The sequence below is a fragment of the Gossypium arboreum genome, chromosome 13, assembly GCF_025698485.1.
Source record: "Gossypium arboreum isolate Shixiya-1 chromosome 13, ASM2569848v2, whole genome shotgun sequence".
Taxonomy (NCBI): Eukaryota; Viridiplantae; Streptophyta; class Magnoliopsida; order Malvales; family Malvaceae; genus Gossypium; species Gossypium arboreum.
In genome coordinates this window covers 80,958,021-80,974,017 of record NC_069082.1, presented here as the reverse complement: position 1 = coordinate 80,974,017, position 15,997 = coordinate 80,958,021, and the positions used below count along the sequence as shown (strand labels likewise).

Sequence of the window (15,997 nt, the reverse complement as noted above, 5' to 3'; positions counted from 1 at the left end):
CCCAAAACATACATCAGGGATGATTTGGAACTAAACCGAAAACTTTCAGAATTTTTTTTAACACTTAAAATTTTTTTCACATTTTTGGAGAGCCAGACGTCCGTGTGGTTGGACCGTGTGGATTTCACATGCCCATATGGCTTGGGACACACCCGTGTCCTTTGCCCGTGGGGCTCTCTGGTTTTGAAATCATCAACATTTAGGGGCACACAGCCAAGTCACACGCCTGTGTGCTAGGCTGTGTGGTAAATTTTAATTTTAACATTTAAGGTGCAGACTTCACACAGCACACGCCCTTATTTTAAGGCCGTGTCCTTTACACGGTTGAGACATACGACCGTGTCTCTGCCCGTGTGACCAATTCAAAGCAAAATTCCAAGATGCAGGGGACAAACGGCCGGATTACACGCCTATGGGGCAGAACGTGTGTCACACACGGCCTAGATACATGCCCGTGTGTTTACCCGGATGGATGAAACTAGGCCATTTTAGGCACATATCTCTCACCCTTTCTATAATCTACCTGTAATCTATGTTCAAGTATACAAATATGTCCTAACAAAGCAACCAATTCAACTAAAAACCCAAGTTTCCATAAACCATTTTAATACCATACTTCTTTACCTAAGTTTATCAAAATAACCTTATCCATTATCCTACCAAATCCAATTTCAAAACATAGATATTCAACATACATACATCTATAATTCAAAGTTACATCTTTCAACTTTATCCTATGCATGCCATATAAATCGAAAGTTGTTTTCAAAATGTTCCGTTGTAACTCTAGACAGTAGTACTTCTCGATGTGTTGATCAGATCCACCAATATCACGCAAATTTACAGGAACCATTAACACACAAAGTAAGCTTTGGGAGCTTAGTAAGTTCATAGATTCATAAGAACAACCTTACCAAGCAATCACAACCAATTAAATAAATAATATTAAACATTCAATTCCTACTAAATACAAGTTCAAACGATGAGTTCACTCAATTGAGCTCAATACTCAAATATCAATTCATGGTTCAACACTTAGCCTCAACTACCACTTACCCACACATGTCAAATTAAGGGGCGACTTACAGATTTGCGTATGTCGTTTGCTCAGTGCCACGATTCACAACTCAGTATGGTTAATACCATACTTACGTTTCATAACTCGGTATGGGAAATACCATACCTACATATCATAGCTCAGTATGGATAATACCATACCTACATTTCATAACTTTGCCATAGATTAACCATGGTCTTATCTGTTAATTCATCACTTGTCACAACACGAACATACTCAATCCTATGTTTTTCCTCAAATTGAACTTCCAATCCGATCTTTATAATGTTTCACATTATTAACAATACAATAGCAACATATAGATGACATTACCGCATTTCTAATTTAACAAATAATCACACAATTCAACCATATGAACTTACCTGAGCCAATTTGTAAATGTTGTAATATTTCAGGGACTATTCGACAACTTTTTTTTTCCTCGTTTATCTTCCGATTCTTGATCTAAAATATAAAATTATTTACTCATCAGTATCTACTTCAATTCCAATTCAATTCATGCTTTATGCCCTTTAATTTTCAAAATTACATATTTACCCTAAACTTTACAGATTTTACAATTTAGTCCCTACTCGATTAACCCCTCAATTGAGCTGATTTTTTTAAATTAACACTTTATTCTATCACTCTAAACTACTTCAAAACCTTTGGAAATCAAAATTTCAGCATCAAACCCTAATTTCTATTGAATTTACTTAATAAAATCATCTTACAACCAAATTAAAGCTTCAATTTCATGCTAATTCATCAAAAAATTTAAGCACTCATCCATGGAAACTTCCAAAATCATCTATAGAATCAAAAAATAATGAATTAGATAGTAGGACCTAGTTGTAAAAGTCACAAAACATGAAAATTACAAAGAAAAAGAAATAATTGAACTTACATGATGAAAAATATAAAAAACCAACTTTTAGAGCTCTCTAATGGCTATTTTTGGCTGGAGAAAGATGAAGAATTATCTAGATTTCTTTTTAGTCGATACCTTATTTAGCTAATTTTGCAAAATTTCCAATTTTGCCCTTGTTTCACATTGTTTTATTGTTGATTTCCTTCTCTATTCCGTCCAGCCACTCTACATTTAGGCTTATTTGCCTTTTAAATCCCTCCTATTTAGTCACTTGAGCTATTTAATCACTATTTAGCAAATTTTGCACATTTTACAATTTAGCCCTTTTCAATTAATTAGCTATAAAAACGTTAGAATTTTCTAACGAAACTTCAATACTAACTCAATAACACTCCGTAAATATTTGTAAAAATATTTATGGCTCAGTTAATAAAATAGGGATCTCAATACCTCGTTTTTGACCCAATTTTTCTAAAATTTTTCTTTTAAATCACAAAATTCACTAATTTAGAAATACTTCTAAATTTTCACTTGACTTATAAATATTAATTTATAAAATTTTCAAGCTTACTCGTCGGATTTAGTGATCTCGAATAATTGTTTCCGACACCACTGAAAATTAGACTGCTACAACTGTAACAACCTCTATTATTATTTTTCATCTAACAATCTCCAAAATGTCGTCTTCCACATTGTTGACATTCAGGTTTAACACCTTTCACGTTGCCAACACTCAATACCGATGTAGCTTGACTTTTAAAGCTAGTATATTGCTTTCCACGATCTCTATTGGAATATCCTACTGAAGCTGTCGATCAGTTAAAATAGTCTCTGAATTTCTTTGATGAGGACTGATAAGGTTTACTCATCGATCTCTTCTTTGTATCTCTAGCTTCTGATTTAACTTTCTTATTTTCTCGACTAAAGTCTTTGGCTTTGCAAGCCTATTCAACTAACACAAAAAATTCTTTTAAATCTAAAATCTAGACCAGAAGTTTAATATCTTCGTTCAATCCATCAACAAACCGCTTGCACATTATTTCTTCAGTAGACACATACTCACAATCATACTTGCTCAACCGTACAAATTCCCTCTCGTACTCGGTTACAGTCATGCGACCTTGTTTCAACTCTAAAAACTCTTTATGATTTTGATCAAGGAATCGCTGAATTATATATTTCTTTCAAAACTCCGTCTAAAAGCATTCTAGGTCACTCATTCTCTTGTTACTATAGACACCAAGGTATTCCACCACTAAGACGCGGTATCTCTCAAAAGAGATATAGCACACTTTAAACATTTAGCTGCGTGCAAGAGAGTTCATCAAATACTCAGATCGTATTTTCAAGCCAAAAATCGGTCTCTCAGGGTCATCATCAACATTAGCTCTGAACTCTTTAGCCCCGTGTTTACGGATCTTGTCAACAGGAAGTTTAATTAATCTTAAAAGCTCAACTCCTTGAGGAGCTATAGGTATGGGTAGGGGATTAGGAGGGGGTGGAGGTTGTTGAGCAGTCAGGTTCGTACAAATGTATTGGGTGAACCATTCATTAATCATTTGGAAAAAGGATTCTCTAGCCTCTCCTCCCTAGCTACCCGTCACGGGTCCAAAAGCTGATAGCACCGTCTCTTGCGCAGAAGCAGGTGCATTACTCTCAACCTCATCGGCTATAGCTCAATTGGGATCCATTATTATACGAAAACATAATTTAAGTTGTCAGGAATCATCACACTATCGCAGAGTATATATATGGCATGTATAGCTAGACTCATTTACACTATGTTAGTCCTAAAGCCGACTAAACTGCAACTCTGATACCAATAAAATGTAACACCCCTAACCTATATCTGTCACCGAGGTAGGGTTATGAGGTATTACAAATCAATTTACAACATATAGCATACATTTATCAAACATAAAACATTCATTCTCATAAATCATTCAACACAATCACATTATCCCTTATAAGGACCTATGAGGCGTTAAACATGCTTCAGAAGTAGTTCGGGACTAAATCGATAACATATGAAAATTTTAGAGACTTAGAAAAATTTCAACCATGCAAGGGTCACACGCCCGTGTGAACAGGCCGTATGCCTCACACGACTCCAGACACGCCCGTGTCTATGGCCGTATGGAAACAGGGCATACATACTAACTTGGGTCACACGGCCAACCACACGCCCGTGTGTCTAGCCCGTGTGCCCTTCGAAGTGGCCACACACGCCTGTGTACCAGGCCGTTTGCTAGGCCGTGTGCCAATTAGGAAGTATACTAACTTGTACCACACGGTCAGTCACACGCCTGTGTGTGAGATCGTGTAGAGCATACTGGCTTCAATTAAATTTCATCACCAGGGGGCACACGATTGTATAACATGACCGTGTGTCACACACGGCTGAGATACACGCCCGTGTCTCTACCTGTATGGACAAAAAATGGGCATTTGCAAGGCCAATTTGTTACCCTTATTCATGCTTATCTAAATAACCAAAATGGTACCATTTTAAGACACAAATATGCAGCCAAAAGTCATCAACGAATACAAAATCATACTATATCCATTTCAACCAATTCAATACTCAATTCAATGCCATATAACTATTCAATTAGCTATCAATTCAAATTGCCTTACTAAACATAAGTCACATATATAATTCATATGGTTAAACCATTCCAACATGCATTATCAATTCAAATTTATTCACTCCATATAGGTCGATTACCTAACTTAAAACAAAGCCATTTACACAACTTACTACATTAATGAATTTATAATCACAAGCGAACTCAATTGGCCTAAAAACACATGTTCATCCAACATACTCAAAATGACTCAAGCCTATACATGCTATTTACCATATATACCTAACTTCAAAAGTCTCAAAATAGATGTTAGATACTGCGATGAAGTCTGTGACGATCCCAGAATCCGAGCTAGCTTCGATATCACTATAAAACATAGAAAAATAAGACAAAGTAAAGCTTCATAGCTTAGTAAGCTCATATGATATAAAATAAACTAATTACAATTTCAACATTCATCAATCTAAACATATTACCATGTACTTTGTGATTACTAACAAATCTTTCAACTGCTTATTTATAAGCTTATAAATAAACTTTGTAACTTCTTTGATTTTAAGCTCATAATATACGTGTACATACCTGTACCAATCCATAACAAGTTCATACATACACGGAATACCGTTGAATACTTAATGCCTCGCACACTAAGTGTCATACTCAATATCTCGCACACTAAGTGTTGTACATAGCCGAAGCTATCTCAAATCGCACGCTAAGTGCCATATATAGCCGAAGTTATGTCGAATCGCACACTGAGTGCCATTTATAGCTGAAGCTATGTCGAATCGCACACTAAGTGCCATATGTAACCAATTTGTTGTCGAACATATCTATAGTTCTGTATATACAATTTATGCAATATCAAAGCACTAAAGCATAATTATTACAATGCTTAATACATACGAACTTACCTCAGATGTGAAAACAACGAATCAAGTCGATTAGTTGATAACTTTTATTTTTCCCCGATCCTGATCCAAATTCCATTTTTCTTGATCTAAATATATTCAAAATTAACTCATATAATCATCTATTCATTCAATTTTGTCCAAAACATGCATTTAGGCCTATTTGTGTAGTAGCCCCTAAACTTTCACACTTTTAACAATTTAGTCCTTATTTCATAAAACACAAAATTCACATAATTCAACAAAACCCATGCTTGGCTGAATTATATATTGGTCCTTAGCAGCCCAAAAATTTCATTTATTTCACATTCCAACCACTCAATTTGCATATTTTAAAATTTAATCCCAATTATGCATTTTCGTCAAAAATCACTTAACAAAACATGTAAAACTATCATCAAGCTTTCATATTTCAACATTAAATATCAAAGAATTCATAAAATCAACAATGAAAACTCTTAAAATCTTTAACAGTTTCGAAATTAAAGGTACAGGCTAGCTAGAATACGAAGCAACGTTCTCAAAAATGTAAAAATCATTAAAAACGGGACAAAACACATACCTAATTGCTTGAATTTTGCATAGCCGAATGAAGAACCCTACTTCTTCTTCTTCTTCTTCTTTTAATTTTGACTAAAAATATGATAGTGAAGCTTAATTTTGGTTATGTTTTAATTTAATCAACCATTAATAATCAATTTACTTATTTAACCTTTAAAACATTTAATAGTTACACCAAATGCCATGTCTCTATCATCCACTATCATACTAATGGTCTATTTACCACTTAAGGATCTCAATTTTAAGGTTCTATAGCTATTTAATACCTTTAGCTAATAGAACAATACTTTTGCACTTTACACGATTTAATCCTTTTTACCGAATCAAGCATTTAAATGGTAAAATTTCTTTACGAAACTTTCACGCATACATACTATCATGCAGTAAACACTTAAAATAATATTAAAATAAATTTTTTCAATCTCAAATTTGTGGTTTTGAAACCACTATTCTGATTTGACCAAAAACGGGTTGTTACAACCCTATCTTGAGTTATATGTAAAATTTGCATCGCCAAATGAAGTACTTGCAACTTCAACATCTATTGTTGTTCGAGAGGAATATAGGACCCCTACCCGATACTTCATTAGTGAGAGGTAGAACACAGAAGCTCATGTGTTTTGTGGCAGTATGGAATACACAACCCTTGCACGACACTCGGTTAGTGAATTGGACATGTACATCGATGGGTCGATGTTCGATGCTGGAAATATGTACTAGGGAATGACATCAAGTTCTAGTGGTTGGCAATCCATATTTGATTGGGGACGTTACGAAATGTCTACCTTCGATGATGTACTTCCTACGATGTTCACCGGCGAGGGGACCTCATACGTTGCAGATGATGGTGGGTTAGATTATGAATCCGATGTGCATCTACCTCAAGAGTCGTCCCTGATGGTGTAGAAGTTGCATTATTTTCTAAACCGAAGCCTATTCTAATCGAACCTGAAGAAGGTGAAAGGGGTTTAGATGAAGAAGAAGAAGAAGATTCATGATGCATGATAAACCGTAATTTATACATATTTTTATCCCATGCTTAGCCATTTATGAATGGTTTCTCCTTAGATTTGGTGAATTCGATGCTCCTAATCCTTTAATTTCATGTTTTATACTTAGGAGAGCATAAGAGAGAAAAAAGAACCAGAAACGGGCCGAAAACGGAGAAAATAGACCCACGTAGGAAATCAACACGGCCTAGACTTCCTCACACAGGTGTGTCACACGGTCGTGTCCATTTGGCAGGATTGAAGCACAACTTACACGGGCAGACGACATGCCCGTGCCTATCCAACAGCCTTGACCACGGGCTGGAGTAATCGCACGCGGGCGTGTCCCTACCGAGCCCAAGTATAGTCCTATTCAGAAAAGGCCAATTTTTAGGGCTCCTAGGCATTTAAAATCCTATTTAAACACCTGTGGAGGCACTTAGGGAGGGGACGCAGAGTAGGAAGCAAGGAATTACTCAAGGAAAGCCGATTGATCCATCTCAGAAGCCGGATTCATCATCAAGACTGAAGATCTCCCTTCAAGTTCCTTCAGGAGTTTTGGGTTTTCTTATGTTTTGTTATCATTATGCTTTTGATATGTTTTCTTTTATAATTATGAACTAAACCCCCTAAATACCTAAGGGGAACGAGACCTTTACGAATCTTGTTATTATTATCTGAATTGTATGATAAATATTTGACTTGTTCTTAATTATGTATTCTTAATTCTTGTTTTGATATTCCAGGATATTGATTCAAGTTAAGCTCTTATTTAGAGGAGGAATAGACCCTGTCTAAGAGTAAATTTTTCATAATTAAGTGGAGTTTATTGCACGCCTAGAGACAGGGCAATAAGATTTTGCTAGATTAGGGTGAAACCTAATAAGGGAATCCATAGATCGAGTTAATGCAATTCTAGGGTGTTAATTAGAAAGAGATTTCAATTATTCAACCTAGGGTTAGACGTTATTAGTCTCGAGAGAGATAATAATATAACTTAGGGATTTCTACGGATCAAGTCAAATGAATAAATCGTCTGATTCAGAGTCAAATAACAAGTGAAGTATAGGTGGATTTTTCCTTAAGTATTGTCTTAATCACATCGAATTTTCCCAAAAGTATTTTCCCAAATTTTCTTTCTGTGTATTCTTAGTTTAGTAATTAGTTTAGATAACCAAACCTCTTAATTTTTAGGCTAGATAATAAAAAGGAAGTAAATACTAGTACTCGTGGTTCTTTTGGGTTTGACAATCCGATCTTGCTGAAGTATACTACTGTTCAATAGGTACACTTGCCTTAATCGTGATAATAAGTTAGTCTCAAGAACGATTCATTCATAAATCTTTAAAACCTGTCACGAATATCACGTATCAAGTTTTTGTCACCGTTATCGGGGATGACTAATATATTAGGAACACTCGATTTTTATTACTTTAGCCAATTTACTTTTATTGAAATTTAAAATTTTATTTTCTTTTCTAATTTTTCATTTATTTTTTTCTGACAAGTTTTTCTAGTTTATGACCAGAAGAAACCCATTAGGACCACTATTTTTTGACGGTAAGATCGACTGCACAGTTCGCAAAAACTGAAGAGAAAGAAGGCAAAGCCTAAGATACACAGAGGACTAGCAAGAGGACGACACTTCAACCACAACTAAGGAGATGGCTTAAAACCAAGAAAATCTGCTACCTCCTGCGATTGCTGCTGATCTAGTAAGTCAGAATCCTGCTCCACACTCTATGTATGATTATGCTAAACCTAATTTAACAGGAACTGAATCGATCATAGTTAGGCCTGCTGTTGCTAAAAATAAATTTGAACTGAAACCTAACACCATTCAAATGATCCAACAGTTTGTTCAGTTTGATGGTTTACAGGACGAGGATCCCAACGCTCACTTGGCAAATTTCTTAGAGTTTTGCGACACTTTTAAAATTAATGGCGTTTTCGATGATGCCATTCGTCTTCGGTTGTTTCCCTTTTTGTTAAGGAATAAGGCTAAACAGTGGTTGAACACGTTGCCACGAGGATCAATCACTACTTGGGAACAGTTGACTGAAAAATTTTTATTAAAATATTTTTTGTCGGCTAAAACACCCAATTTACGTAATGATATCTCCTCTTTTGTGTAGATGGATTTAGAAACACTCTACGATGCATGGAAGAGATACCTTTTGTGAAGATGCCCTCGCCATGGGTTACCACTCTAGCTACAAGTCCAAACGTTTCACAATGGCCTGAACCCTTCGACTCGACAGATGATTGACGCAACCGCTAGTGGAACTAACAATAAAAAGACACCAGAGGTGGCTTACGAATTTATTAAGGAGATGTCACTGAATAACTATCAGTGGCAAGTTATGAGGACAAAGCCAACGAAAATAGCCGACGTTTATAACATCGATTTGGTCACCATGCTCTCTAATCAAGTAGAACTCTTGAATAAGAAAATTGATGGTTTTCTTAGTTCTTCACAGGTTCACCCAGTAATGCAGTACGAAGCAAGTGGAGGTGGATCAAGCAATTCAGAATACCCACCCTATGGCCACAACATGGAGAACTAAATTACATGGGTAATAATCTTCGATCTCAAAATAATTCTTATAGGAATACTGAAAATGCAAGTTGGAGAAACCACCCAAATTTCTCATGGAGAGGCCAAGGGAATCAGAGACCAGCACCTATAGGCTTCCAACAACCACCCTACCAACAAGAGAAAAAGCTGAACCTTGAGGAGATGCTAACAAAATTCATCTCAGTGTCAGAAACTCGTTTTTAGAATACCGAGACAGCACTTAAAAATCAACAAGCGTCGATCCAAGGGCTCGAAACTCAGATAGGTCAGCTCGCTAAATTGATATCTGAAAGACCACTAGGAAGTCTAACTAGTAACACTGAACCAACCCAAAAGAGCACGTGAAAGCAGTAACACTAAGGAGTGGAAAAGTGTTAGCTGAATCTGAAAAGAAGCCACCATAAGAAGCTGACAAAAAGGAGGTTAAACCCGAAAACAATGACAACTTAATGCCAAAAGAATATAAACCACCAATCCCATACCCAGTAAAGTTGAAGAAAGACCATATAGATGCACAATTTGGTAAATTTCTTAAACTTTTTAAACAACTGCATATTAACTTACCTTTTGTTGAAGCTATATCGCAGATGCCTACATATGCAAAATTCTTAAAGGAGCTTCTAACAAATAAAAGGAAGTTTGAAGACTTATCTATAGTGGAGCTTAATGAAGAGTGCTCAGCCATACTCTAAAACAAACTGCCAACCAAACTGAAAGACCTAGGAAGTTTTAGTATTCCCTGTTTAATTGGTAGTTTGAATATTGATAAAACACTAGCTGATTTAGGCGCCAGCATTAATTTGATGCCATATAAAATGTTTAAACAACTTGGTCTTGGGGAACCTAAACCCACTAGGATGAGTATTCAATTTGCTGATAGATCTGTTAAATATCCTAGGGGAATTATAGAGGGTGCAGTTTTGGGACAGCGAAGAGATAAACATTTTCAACCTATCCATTATGCTAGCAGAACTTTAACAGCCGCACAAGAAAACTACACCACCACGAAGAAAGAGCTGCTACCTGTGGTTTTTGCATTCGATAAATTTAGGCCATATTTAATATTGTCTAAATTTTTGCGTTCGATGGATCTTATTATTGCAGGAATTTGACTTGGATATTAAGGATAAGAAAGGAGCTGAAAATCTCGCTGCTGACCATCTCTCCAGGCTTGAAAACTCAAGTACCAAAGAACTAGATGACATTGAAATAAATGATTCATTCCCTGAATAATAATTTTTTGTTATATCTGATTCTGAGGTACCTTGGTTTGTAGATATTGCAAATTTTTTAGCCGCTAACATTATCCCAAAAGGGTTGACACATCAGCAAAAGAAGCGATTCTTCACTGATGTGAAAAACTACTTCTGAGAAGACCCTTTTCTTTTTCGTAAATGTACAGATCAAATCATTAGGAGATGCGTTACAAGGACAGAAGCATTGAAAATCTTGGAACATTGCCATTCAGGACCGACTGGAGGACATTACGGTGGAAATAAGGCCGTGCATAAAGTCCTCGAATTAGGTTTTCATTGGCCCACTCTATTCAAAGACGCCAACAGGTATGTTACTTCTTCTGAAAAATGTCAAAAGATAGGTAATATATCCAAACGTGATGAAATGCCTCAGACATATATGCTCTCATGTGAAATATTTGACATTTGGGGTATTGACTTCATGGGTCCATTCCCTAGTTCATTCGGGAATAAATACATCTTAGTAGCTGTTGATTATATGTCCAAATGGGTTGAAGCTCAAGCTTTACCTACTAATGATGCTAGAGTAGTAGTACGATTCCTTAAGAAACTTTTCTCTCGATTTGGTACACCTAGAGCAATTATCAATGATAAGGGTACTCATTTTTGTAACACCCAATTTGACAAGACCCTCAAGAAATACGGAGTTTATCACAGAACAGCTACTCCTTATCACCCTCAAACTAGTGGCCAAGTCGAAGTAGCGAACCGAGAGCTTAAATGTATCCTAGAAAAGACAGTAGAATTAAACAGGAAGGATTGGGCAATGAAAGTAGATGATACTTTATGGGCTTATAGAATTGCTTTTAAGACTTCCATAGGAACATCACCTTACAGACTTGTTTATGGGAAAAGTTGTCACCTACCGTTTGAGTTGGAACACAAGGCATTCTGGGCTATAAAATTTCTAAACCTTGACCCCAAACTTGCAGGTGAAAACAAGTTGATGCAGTTGAACGAGTTAGATGAGTGGCGAGCCAATGTATATGAAAATTTGCACCTATATAAGGAAGCGACGAAGTGCCGCCACGACGCCCGTTTGAAGCAACAAAGGCAATTTGAAGTTGGAGATCTTGTCCTGTTATATAACTCGAGGCTAAAATTGTTTCTTGGAAAGCTTAAATCACGATGGTCAGGTCCTTTCGTAGTTCAAACTGTATTTCCATATGGTATAGTAGAGGTAAGTCATCCATCACAAGGCACTTTTAAGGTAAATGGACATCGTCTCAAAATGTATAGCGGTGAGAATTTCAAAGACAATAAAGAGGAGCTACGGCTCCATGAAGTTACCGAAATACACCCACAACGTAGAGTCGAGCTTAGACTATAAACAAGCGCTTCTCGGGAGGCACCCCGAGCACTAACGGCACGAACTTCTTTAAATTTTGAGTCTTTAACATTTAATTCACTAACTGAGTCACTAAACACAGGAGTTTCAGAACCACACGGCCAAGCACACAGGCGTGCCGTAGGCCATGCACATACCACCGGATGCAACATGGCCGTGCGCTACAGCCGTGTGAAAATAGGGCAAATTTTTTTCCCCAACACGGGATGTGATAAGTTGCCACGACCGTGCGACACGGCCGTGGGTGAAACATCCAAAATGACACGGGCGTGCGACACACCCATGTTTTGAAACCATGGGCAAACCAGTCAATTTAGCATGGGCGTTCGACACGCCCGTGCCCAACCCCCGTGGTCGACACTGTCACAACAACACGAGCGTGTGCCTGCATACACGAGCGTGGGAAAAGCGAACGAAGATTGACATGGCTGTGCAACATGGTCATGTACACCAATGCTCCTAATTTCAAAAACCACAAAATGTACAAGTTGAAACGAAGGCACACGGTCATGTCCCATGGCCGTATACCCCAATTTCTCTATAAAGACCTATTATCTATTGATAAACTAGAATTTATACATATTTTTATCCCATGCTTAGCCTATTTATGAATGGTTTCTCCTTAAATTTGGTAAATTTGATGCTCCTAATCCTTTAATTTCATATTTAATACTTAGGAGAGCATAGGAGAGTAAAAAAGCGAGAAACGAGCTGAAAATAGAAAAAATGGACCTACGTGGGAAATTAACACGATTGGACTTTCTAACACGGGCGTGTCACACGGCCATGTCCCTTTGGCAGGATTGAGGCACGACTTAAACGGGTATACTACATGCCCGTGCCTATTCAACAGCCTTGACTACGGGCTGGAGTAATCACACACGGTGTGTCACACGGGCGTGTCCCTGCTGAGCCCAAGTATAACCCTATTCGGAAAATGCCAATTTTGGGGGCTATTAGGCATTCTAAAGCCTTTTAAACACCTGAGGAGGCACTTAGAAAAGAACGCAGAGTAAGAAGCAAGAAATTACTCAAGGAAAGCCGATTGATCCATTTCAGAAGCCGAATTCATCATCAAAACTGAAGATCTCCCTTCAACTTCCTTCGGGAGTTTTGGGTTTTCTTATGTTTGTTGTCTTTATGCTTTCGAGATGTTTTCTTTCATAAGTATGAACTAAACCCCCTAAATACCTAAGAGGAATGAAACCTAAAACGGATCTTGTTATTATTATCTGAATTGTATAATAAATATTTGACTTGTTCTTAATTATGTGTTCTTAATTCTTGTTTTGATATTCCGGGATATTGATTCAAGTTAAGCTCTTATTCAGAGGAGAAATAGACCCTGTCTAAGAGTAAATTTATCATAATTAAGTGGAGTTGATTGCACGCCTAGAGATAGGGTGATAAGATTTTGCCGGATTAGGTTGAACCCTAATAAGGGAATCCATAGATCGAGTTAATGCAATTCTAGGGTGTTAATTAGAAAGAGATTTCAATTATTCAACCTAGGGTTAGACGTTATTAGTCTCGAGAGAGATAATAATATAACTTAGGGATTTCTACGGATCAAGTCAAATGAATAAATCGTCTGATTCAGAGTCAAATAACAAGTGAAGTCTAGGTGGATTTTTCCTTAGATAATGTCTTAATCAATCGAATTTTCCCAAAAGTATTTTCCCAAATTTTCTTTCTGTGCATTCTTAGTTAATAATTAGTTTAGATAACCAAACCTCTTAATTTTTAGGCTAGATAATAAAAAGGAAGTAAATACTAGTACATGTAGTTCCTTTAGGTTCAATAATCCGGTCTTGCTGAACTATACTACTGTTCGATAGGTACACTTGCCTTAATCGTGATAATAAGTTAGTCTCGAGAATGATTCTTTCAAAAATCTTTAAAACCTGTCACGAATATCACGTATCAAGTTTTTGGCGCCGTTGCCGGAGAACTAGGATATTAGGAACACTCTATTTTTATTACTTTAGCCATTTTACTTTTATTGTAATTTAAATTTTTCTTTTCTTTTCTAATTCTTCATTTATGACCAGAAGAAACCCGTCAGGACCGTTACTGTTTGATAGTGAGCTTGATCACACAGTTCGTAGAAATCGAAGAGAAATAAGGCGAAGCTTACGATACACAGAGGAAGAGCACGAGGATGATACATCAACCACAACCGTGAAGATGGCTGAAAACCAAGAAAATCTGCTACCTCCTGCAATTGCTGTTAATCAGAATCCTACTCTGCTCACTATGTATGATTATGCTAAACCTTCTTAAACAGGAACTGAATCGAGCATAGTTAGACCTGTTGTAGCTGTAAATACTTTTGAGCTAAAACCTAACACAATTCAAATGATACAGCATTTTGTTCAGTTTGATGGTTTGCAGGATGAAGATCACAACGCTCACTTGGCAAATTTTTTGGAACTATGTGATACATTTAAAATTAATGGTGTTTCTAATGATGCCATTTGCCTTCGGTTATTCCCTTTTTCGTTGAGGAATAAGGCTAAACAGTAGTTGAACTCGTTGCCACAAGGATCAATTACTACTTGGGAACAAATGACCGAAAAGTTTTTATTAAAATATTTTTCGCCGGCTAAAACAGCAAATTACGTAATGATATCTCTTCTTTTGTACTGATGGATTTAGAAACACTCTATGATACATAGGAGAGATACAAGGACCTTTTGAGAAGATGCCTTCACCCTGGGTTACCGCTCTGGTTACAGGATCAAACCTTTCATAATGGCCTGAATCCTTCGACTCGGTAGATGGTTGACGCAGCTTCTGGCAGAACCATCAATAATAAGACACCTGAAGATACCTATGAATTTATAGAGGAGATGTCACAGAATAACTATCAGTGGCAAGTCATGAGGATAAAGCCAACGAAAACAGCCGACGTTTATAACATCGATTCGGTCACCATGCTCTCTAATCAGGTAGAACTTTTGAATAAGAAAATTGATGGTCTCCTTAGTTCTTCACAGGTTCACCTAGTAATGCAGTGCGAAGCAAGTGGAGGTGGATCAAGCAGTTCAGAATACCTACTTTATGGCCACAACATGGAGAACGAGCAGTTAACTTACATGGGTAACAATCCTCGATCTCAAAACAATCCTTATAGCAATACTTACAATGCAGGTTGGAAGAACCACCTAAATTTTTCATGGAGAGGCTAAGGAAATCAGAGACCACCACCCCCTTCAGGCTTTTAGCAACCACCGTACCAGCAGGAGAAAAAGTTGAACCTTGAGGAGATGCTAACCAAATTCATCTCGGTGTCAGAAACTCATTTTCAGAATACTGAGACAGCACTCAAAAATCAACAAGCATTAATCCAGGGGCTCGAAACTCAGATTGGACAGTTCGCCAAGTTGATTTCCGAATGACCACAAGATAGCCTTCCAACCAACACTGAATCTAACCCAAGGGAGCAACTCAACGTGATTGCCATTCAAGATCAGGAAGGGTTAGTGGCAAAACCAATGCCAGAAACGGTGGTAAGCAAAGGTAAGAATGAGGTAGGCCAAAATGACCCAAAGCTAATGAGTACAGAATATAAACCTCGTGTGCCATACCCCAATGCGACAAGAAAAGACCGATCAGACGAACAATTTGGCAAATTACTTAAGCTTTTAAAGAAATTACATACTAATTTGCCATTTATTGAAGCCCTTTCGCAGATGTCAAACGTAGTCAAGTTTTTAAAGGAGCTTTTAACAAATAAATGAAAGTTGGATGAGGCGTCGCATGTGGAATTGAATGCAGTTTGCTCAGCCATATTATAAAATAAACTACCCAACAAATTGAAGGATCCAGGGAGTTT

The 15,997-nt window shown here is 37.0% G+C and overlaps 1 non-coding gene across 1 annotated transcript; it reads right to left on the bottom strand.

The window, feature by feature from the left end:
- Positions 1-14,774: 14,774 nt before the first annotated feature.
- On the bottom strand, positions 14,775-14,881 carry LOC128287186 (small nucleolar RNA R71). The gene has a single exon (XR_008277882.1). It is a non-coding gene; the product is annotated as a small nucleolar RNA R71 (small nucleolar RNA).
- Positions 14,882-15,997: the final 1,116 nt, after the last annotated feature.